The following is a 9,338-nucleotide window of genomic DNA, read 5'->3' as shown; positions in this document are numbered from 1 at the left end:
CGGTGAGAGGAACCTGTGAGTTTCGGTCTGTGGTGGGCAGTGCAAGGTCATGCAGGCCCCAGGCCCCGACAACGACGAAGGCTGGGACAGCATGGAGGTAGATGCAGGATCATCCAGTGGCCCAGGGGACCCCATGGGTCCTGGAGATGGGAACAGCACTGGAGCAGAAGGCGCTGCAGCCGGGGAAGATCCCCAGGTGGACGGAGCATCACTGGACACAGGGCCAGCTGGAGAGGCCTCTGACTCCGACGGAGACTCGGACTCGGAGGTGATGGAGTTGTATCCTTTTTGCCATGCCCCCATCCTCCTGCCATGGAGGTAAAGGGAGAAGGGTGGGCAGGAGGTGGGGGGATGCAGGAGGATGGGAAGGAGAGGCTTCAGGTCCTCCTAGGAGCGGGGTGGCTTCTAGTGGGATGGAAGGGGAATATGGGGGCCCATGGTCGCTGGGGGGAGCAGCTGTGGTGGCCTGGGGACATGTCAGGGTGGCCTGAGGATGACTGTGGTGCAGAGTTCCTTTAAGGGTCATCCTGGAGCCTCTTGGGTAACCTGTGGGTGAAGGACAACCTGGCAGAAGACCACCCTCTGACAGGTAGGGGTCCTGAATCAGAAAGCCCCTGTAGGTGGTCCCTTTACCTTAACTCCACCAGCACCCTCACGGTGCCCTTCATGTCGGATGTGGATGCAGATGTGGCCCTCAGGTTCCTCATACCAGGTGCTGAACTCTACCGTGGGATGGTTCTTTGGCAGCTCAGGGTGATTGGCACCAACCTGTATGTGTAAGTACTTGAAGGGCGTGGGTCAGAGTAGCAGCAGGAGACCAGCCAATGTCTGGTTGAGGGTCGCTCCATTGAAGATGTGGGGACAACAGAGGGTTGGTCTAACTAAGGAGGGCGGGGGAGGGGGGCACCGGGTCTGTCCCAGCCTGAGGTCCTCCCTAATGAAGGAGTAGATCTAATTGACACTGGGGGTGGTGGAGGGTTGGAGTGAGGAAAGCCTGGAGTCAGAGCCTCTGAAGTCATTTTCTTTTCCCCTCACTCCTAGCCGGTTAGCTGCTGATGACTCTGAGCTCCTGCATGCTTCCACTGTCTCCTTGCTCATCCGGCTGTTCATAGTGAGGCATATCATGCAGCACCTTGTGCCCCCTGTTTTTGCTAACTTTCAGCACAGGAGAGCAGATTGAAGCCAGGAGATTGTCTCCTCCTTGGCAGTCCACCCTCCCCCTAAGTCCATGATTTGTGCAGTAGTTGCGCCTTTATTGGGGGAGCGGGGCTAATTGTTTGCTGGTAGTGGCTCTTGGGCCCTCTGGCCCTCTTCTTTGGATGGGTGCCTGAGATGTTCCCACCTGCAGATAATAAAACTGAGCTAATATTTTGTGTCTGAGTTTCTTTTCAGCATCCAGATTATCTTGCATTTGTCCTTGGGTTGGAGGGGAGAGGTTCTGGGATTCAAATATTCAAGTAGTACAGGCAATTCAAGACAACTTAGGAAATGAAAGAAAATGAAAATTATTTGCCTCTTGTCATTAAGCATTAACTGCTGACAACATTTTGGAATACTTTTATAGAGTTGTACATCTACATTAAATGTGTAATAGCCGTGTAAACAAGTAAGGCTTATAAGGTTAACATGAGTTGCTTCTTCCCTGAAATGTCCTGATTCAGTATCTGGGCCTCACCTGTGTCTAAAAATTCTTTGAAGACATCTTCCTGAATGGGTGCATAGAAGATGCGTTATAATGTCATTGTTCACAACTTAAATGGTTCTCATTTTCCCCTAGCATACGTAATGTTTGACTGGAATCTTTGTATACAAGTCTCTGCATGATTGGTTGTTTTCTTAAGGTAGATTCCAAGAGGGACGTCTATCTATAACACAAAACTGCTCTCCAGAAAATGTGCCCACCTGTGGGGGTGACTTTGCTCACAATTCCCCCCGTGTGCCTCGGATGAGAGTAAACATGACTGAGACATCTGATCTGCTTGGGGAGGAGAGGTGGCTAGTTTCTCAGGGGAAAAAGGCCTTGAGCCCCTTCCTTCAAGGTCTTTCATTGGGTTGTAAAATACAGGAATACAGGGCGGCGAGGATCAAACAGTAGATAACATTCCAAAGAAATCTGAGGGCTTAGTCCAAGTCAGAGTCTGTTAGGAAGAGTTTTAGGGTTTCTTGCTTGAACCTTTAACATATGAATGAAAGCACTCTTAGCAGAGCAGATTTCACAGGTTTATCAGGAAGTCTTTGTGATGCCAGTTTTTTCCCCAGGACACGCTCTAGCAAGGCAAGGAGCTGCACCTCTCCCCAACAAGTATTCAGGCTCAAGGGGATTAGAGCCAGGAAGTGCTTCTCCCAGAGGGGACTTGGGCTTTGTCAAAGCTGGGGGGCGAGAGTCCATTGCTCTTTGTCGCAGGCCCCCCCTGGAGTCCTTCCATGATGGCCTCCCAAGTGGTTGAGTCTGGCTTAGGTTGCCCCTCCCCGCTCTGAGGGGTCTTACCTGTCATTGACTTCGGACCAAGCTTTGGGGGCAGGGAGAGGAAACTGAAGCAGCCATTTGCTACCAGAGACAAGCTTTGTCTCCTGCAGTTCACATTCCAGAAGTCACTTGTTTATCCTTAGCCACAGGGGGTAGAGTGTTACAATTCCTAGAACCAGGCAGAACGGTCCACCGCATCTCCCCCTTTTTTGTTTGTTAAATCAATTGCAGTTGTTTGGCCCGTGAAACCTACTATTTGCTGTTCTCGAATGCGATCACGGGGAAATAACTTCCAAATACACCATAAAGCACAAATAAGTATTAAAACAAGGAGGCATCCGAGGGCTGTCATAACCCAAACTCCTAAATTCAGTCAGTTGAAAAATGATACAAATGCATGGGAAAGACAAAAGTAACAGGTCTGGTTACATTTCAGTTTTGGGGAGAATCAGCACAGACCTCAGAAAGTTACTTTAAAGATATGCAGAAGGGCTGGTATCTGAACTCAGGGTGAGAGAGTTCAGTAACAGTTTGAGTAAGTTAGAAAACATCATTAAAATCAATAAACAACCAGTGGGTCCAATGACCTGCAGTCTCAGATTGAGTCCATCAAACCAATGTTTGGAGTTCAGCACGGAGGGTCTGAAAAACCTCCTGCTTGGTTAAGCGTTAAATGTCCTGCAGCATCAGTTTTGTCCCTTTAAGTTGGTAGAAAAAGTCCCTCTTGGGTAATGTTGAATACCGCTCCAGGGGTGTTGTTTGGAATTCTGCACAGCTTGGAGAAGTCTGGATGGGGAGGGTCCAATGGGTGGAAGTGCGTCGCCGCCAGGGAAGCCTTTTCTGTGATGTGGCTTCATTCTCTTCACCAGCAGCCCTAAAGGTCATTCTGGAAAGCAAACACAAGCATACCCTTTTCCCCAAGCTAAGAGTTAAAGTCTGAGGGTAAGGTGGCGTTGACTCTTCTGTCTGAAAATACATTACAATTGGAGTACAAAGCAACTCATTGTCATTTGGAAAATTATGGGTAAACATGGCTCACAAAATTAAATTGGGGGGAAGGACTCACGACCCCCCCTTTTGTTTGTTAAGAAGCTTTTTAAAAGTATGATGAGCCCGTTCTACAATTGCCTGACCAGTTGGATTGTAAGGTCTCCATTGGCAAATACCTTTACTTTTTTTTATAAAATTGGAGTCAGGCACCGGGAAGGGTCTCCCCCGGCACGCACCAGGGAGAAAGGGAGGTGAGGGAAACCAATCTCCACCCTGCGCCGCCTGTCTTTGCAGAGAGACCCAGCCCCCACTCGACTCTCCGCCGGCACACTCGTGCTGCAGCGGTGCTGCTGCGGAGCCCACCGGGCAAGCCCTGAGAGTTGCGGCAGCTGGCTCAAATCAAGAGTTCGCATCGGTCCCTTCTGATCCATACTTTTAAAACTAAAGATCCCTTATCAGGGAGACGTTCAAGCAGCCCAGCAACCGCTGCACCTAAAACATTGCTCTTGGTGGTAGAGAGCTTATTCCCCAAGTTTGAGGAGAAACCCTTTAACAAGTAAATGAGCTTTTTCTGAAATCCCGCCCGCCCGCCACAAGATGCAGGGCTTAGAAAACCGGCTTCAATACTACTAGCACCACCCTCTCTCTGAAATCTTATCCGTTGCTAGCTAACGGAGCACAGTGAATCGGAAACTGGAGTTGCATGCCTGCCCTTGCCAGCGCGTGCCCACCACTGCTACCGGCGCCGTCATGGCAGGCGCACCCCCGCAGCCGCTGTAGGCTCCGCCCTCTGAAGCCCGCTGGCCCGGGCTGCGGGCCCACCGCTGGCGCCCTGCACACCGCCCTCGGTCCCATGGCCACTGAGACGGCCGCCACCGGCGCGGTGGTTCCTCACCCCCACGTCTGCGACCCGCCCACTCTACGGGTTGCGCACAGGGGTCGCTCAGTGAGCCTGGTGGGTTAGGCGGGGGCCCCAGCCGGCTGGCAGTCCCTGGTGTCCCCGCGCCCAATCCGAGGGGACAGCCCCCCCGCCCGGCCTGCCATTGTTGGCACTGCGCTGGCTGTGCGGATGGGGAAAGAGGAGGGAGCCGCGCAGTGCGACCTCTCCACAGCCTCCAGATATTTCTAGGGGCGCCTCGGAGAGCTCGAAGGGATGGAGGATGGAATCGATTCCCCCGGGCCCGCCCTGGGTGCGAGCGCTCTCCCAATCAAAGAAATTCTTTTATGAGTTTTGGGTTTACTTCCCAGTTGCCGATACAGCCGAGAGGGCTGGGAGCAACGGATGACCGGTCCTTACATGTGCTCACCCACCGAGCTCCAAGATTATTGTGAGATGGACCGTCCTGGGTGTTATGAAGGGGAGTACAGGGGAGATTCAAGGTGTAGTAAAAAGTAACCTTTCACTTATTGCTAACACGCGTGCAGGCCTTACCCACAGATGCCCCTGACCCTTCTGTGGATGAAGCCTTGATTTCTGTCTTAGGTGTGCATCCCTGGTGATGTGGCTGGAAGCCCCTGGATCATGAAGGAGGTCCCAAATCCATTGGGTCCCTGTCCAGGCACCAGATGTGGGGACGACTTTCCTCGCAAGNTCCAGCCCGACGCCCCCCCCCCCCCCCCCGCCCCGTGTGCCACAGATGAGAGTAAACAAGACAAGACATGATATGATCTGCTTGGGGAGGAGGGGTAGCCAGTTTCCCAGAGGAAAAAGGCCTTGAGCAGTGGCCAGTTTCTCAGGGGAAAAAGGCCTTGAACCCCTTCCTCCAAGGGCTTTTATTGCGTTGTAATACACAGGAACACAGCGCGGCAAGGATCAAACAGTAGATAACATTCCAAAGAAATCTGAGGGCTTAGTCTGAGTCAGAGTCTGTCAGGAAGAGTTTTAGGGTTTCTTGCTTGAACCTTTAACATATGAATGAAAGCACTCTTAGCAGAGCAGATTTCACAGGTTTATCAGCAAGTCTTTGTGATGCTAGATTGTTCTCTGGGACATGCTCTAGCAAGGCAAGGAGCTGCACCCCTCCCCATCAGGTATTCTGGCTTAAGGGGATTAGAGCCAGGAAGCGCTTCTCCCAGAGAACTTGGGGACTCCAAGCGGGGGTGGAGGGAGAGTCCATTGTCCTTTGTTGCAGCCCCTTCAGTCCTTCCATGAAGGCCTCCCAAGTGATCAAGTCTGGCTTAGGTTGCCCCCCGCTGTGAGGGGTCTTACCCTTCATTGACTTCTGACCAAGCTTTGCGGGCAGGTGGGAAACTGAGGCAGCATTTGCTACCAGAGACAGGCTTTGTCTCCTGGGTCTCACATTCCAGAGGTCACTTGTTCATCCTTAGCCACAGGGGGTACACAGTTACAATTCCTAGAACCAGGCAGAGTGGTCCACAACACATACCGCGAGAAGAATGCTGGTTTCCCCACATTCCTGTCACTGCCCTACGTGTTTCCTGCTGCAATACTACTACTAATAATAATACTAATTAGTAGTAGTAGTAGTAGTAGTAGTAGTATTGCAGGCTGCAAAAGGTTACAGGTTTGATTCCCGGTCAGTGAACATACCTAGGTTTTAGGTTTGATCCAAATGTTGAGCAGTACATGGGAGGCAACTAACCGATGTTTGTCTCTCATCTCAATGCTTTTCTCTCTCCCCTCTTCTTTCCTCTCTCAGTAAAATCAATAAACATACTTTAAAAATGTTTTCAAGATGCCTTCTAAGAGGTAGACTTACTGAGTTGAATATGATTTATTTATGAAGCTCTGAACCTTCGCTGCAGAAGTGCACTGGAGAAAACGGACCCTCCAACCAGAGTGCTGGCTTCCCACATCCTCGTCACTGTTGGGTGTCCTTGGCTAATAGGTTTTTAAAAATCTAGTTTGCATGAGAAGGGCAAACAACCCAGATACGATAAAATCAGAGCTTTGTGGGCTGAGGAGCCTTGTCTCAGGTCAGTGAAGACAGTGCTGGGACAATTGGTTTCGGCCTTTCATCAGAAGGAGTGAGTTCCCTGGGTAGTACAGGGCAGCTCTTGCTAAGCTCACTTCTTATAGCAGCTCTTTTACACACGCCGTCGGATTCTCTCCAAGATGATCATGTCTTCTTAGCATAAAGGCAGTTTTACTTCCTTTTCAATGTGGACGACTTTTTAAAAGATTTTATTTACTTATTTATTTTCAGACAGAGAAGAAGGGAGGGAGAAAGAGAGGGAGAGAAGTATCAGCGTGTGTGGCCTCTGGCTCGCCCCCTGCTGGCGACCTGGCCCCCAACTCAGACATGTGCCCTGATTGGGAATCAAACCAGTGACCCTCTGGTTTGCAAGCCAGTGCTCAATCCACTGAGCCACACCAGCCAGGGCTCAACGTGGAATGCCTTTTACGGGTTGACACCTTTTCTGATGATCAGATTGTGTTTTCCCGCTTCTCTGCATGCCTGGTCATTTTAGACTGGATGCTAGGCATTGTGGTTTCCCCCTGGGTGCTGCATATCTTCCTAGGCCTAGACATAGGTTTTGCCGTCAGTTCTGGATGCTGTTAAGTGACTTGGGAAGAGGTGGGCCCTTTAGAGTCTGGCTCTGAAGGTTTGCTGGGTGGGCCCTTTCAGAATGGGAGTCATTCGCCGCCCCCACTACTAACACAAAACCCCTCGGAGCACCCTGCTCTGTGCCTCCCACATTGTGAGGGTCACCATCCTGGCCGGTGGGGACAGCCACTAGTCCCTGTCCAGCCTGAGCCCTGGCATGGTTACCTCTCATCCCTTCCGGTAGTTCTCCCCCTGGCCTCGTGTAGTTTCCTCACACGCTGTGCCCATCCGTGGTCTGTGGCATACTCCAGGGGGACCCTCTGCGGTTAGGCAGCGATCTCGCCCTCTGCCACTCTCTTCCCTGTGGTCCTCTACCTCGCTAACTCTAGGTGCTGAGAATTTCGGTTCCATCTCCTGAACTCGGGCTGTCCATGGGGTTCTGCCAGGACACTCCCTGTCTGGACCCTCGGCTGTGGCAAACGCAGGCAGACCTCTCGTTTCTCGTGTCCCAGAGATCACTGTCTGTCATCACTTGATGCCCATTATCTTTGTACCCTGCATTTCATACATTTTGTCTGGTTTGGGGGGGTTCTTTCAAGTAAGTGGCAGCGTAAATCCAGTCCCCGTTACTCCGTATGTGTGAACAGGGCCAGCCCTCGTGGAGCGTGGAGAACTGTGACGTGGTGAGCTGGGGCGAGAGAGACGCTGTCCCTGGGGTGATGGTGGAGGTGGTCATGATGGTGCTGATGAAGAATGTCTCCTGACACCATGCAGCAGGAGGGTCCCTCTCCCTCCCTCCCTCCCTCCCTTCCTTCCTGTCTTTCTTCTTTGCCCCATTCCTCTCCATCCCTGGTCCTCCCTTTCTTGGCTGTTTTTCATTTTGTCCTTCCTTGATTTTTACTTTTTAGAGAGTAATTATGAAGGAATAGAAGAGGATTTGCCTCTTTTTCAACACTATTCACTCTGCTTCTAGTCCTGAGCCTTCCGTTATGGTTCCAGTGCATTTTGTCTATTTCTGAAAGTTTGGATATTTGTGGATTACAGGGTGGGGTGAACGCAGGTTTACAGTTGCGAGTATGGAAAGCAATACAATAATGAATCAAGATTAATACAGGAATAAACTCTGCGTTTTGAGCTCTCACAGCTGTAAAGCTACTTTGGCCCCACCCTGTATAGTGCGTGGGTGTTCTGGGTGACAGTCCAACAAAGAGGAACTGAGGAGCCGCAGGGCCCCGTTCCTCTACTCTGGGTCAGAATCAACATTGACAGAACTCTGGAACCTAGTAGATGGTGTACCACCAGGAATAGCTTGGTGAGACACGCAGGTGCTGATTTGAGGCAGCAGAGCACTGTGGCATTTCAGATTGCCCACCTCACGGCCCTCCGTGTCCCCATCACCTGCGGGCGGGGTGGACACAGCAGCCAGCACACCTGATGCGGGTGGCTGGTACCAGCATATTCAACGCTGCCTCCTGCCTTCCAGGCGAGGAGACTGTACAGGTCATACACAACAGGAATTGGAATCTGTGTGGGCCTGTTGAAATTCCACCCACCTCAGGAAAGGACTGGGGAGAGGCCACGACTGCGAATTACAATTTATGCCTTTTGTGCTTTTGTATCACAGATGTTTTCCCTCAGAGCACTGGTCAGTTTTCAAACAAAGAACCGAAGAATGTTATAGACTCACATACATGTGAGGAGTCTTGGTCAGTAAGGAGCCTTTGAATGGCATCAGGGAGGGAGTCCGGGATGACTGGTAGGTTGCGGCGGGTTGCCAGGGGCTGGTTGCCGGGACTACACCGTGTAGCGGCCCGGGCAACCGCCGGCATATCAGTTTAGGGCATACTGATCCTGGCCCAGCCTCGCCTGTCCTGAAGGGATTCTGTTTTTCTCCTGGGCACTCTGGACTGGGCCTGCTCTCTGTCTCTCCTTCTCCCCCATTCCTGTGGGGTCAGGCATGCAGGACAGCAAGAGGTTTTCCCTGGGAGCCATTTCCGCAGTGTAGTGGAGCATCACCTGCTCAGAATAGAAGCTCGGACTTTGTGGAGAGTGTTTGAAATAAAAAGTGCTGTTTTCACTGAAATCGCCTCACTCTTTTTGCTAATCTCGTCCATTGCCGCCCGGAGACACACTGCCACTTGATCAGAATCTGGGGTCTGGGTGGTTGCCCTGGAATGTCTGCCTGAAGGGAGTCCAGGACTCTGAGGCACTACAGCCCTGTGTGTCCCAGCCTTCTCTTTGCATCAGAGAGGTGACACTCATTCTTTCGGTTTGGGGGATGAAGCTTTCTGTTGGCCTCTCTAAGGTCCCTCAGCAGACTTCCTAACTAGAGACTGGCATCGGAACGCGTCCTCTGACTTCGCCCCCTGGTG

Source organism: Sturnira hondurensis, unplaced genomic scaffold, assembly GCF_014824575.4.
Source record: "Sturnira hondurensis isolate 20B ecotype Veracruz unplaced genomic scaffold, ASM1482457v3 Scaffold0009229, whole genome shotgun sequence".
In the NCBI taxonomy this organism is placed as follows: Eukaryota; Metazoa; Chordata; class Mammalia; order Chiroptera; family Phyllostomidae; genus Sturnira; species Sturnira hondurensis.
Note: the sequence above shows the minus strand (reverse complement) of the source record.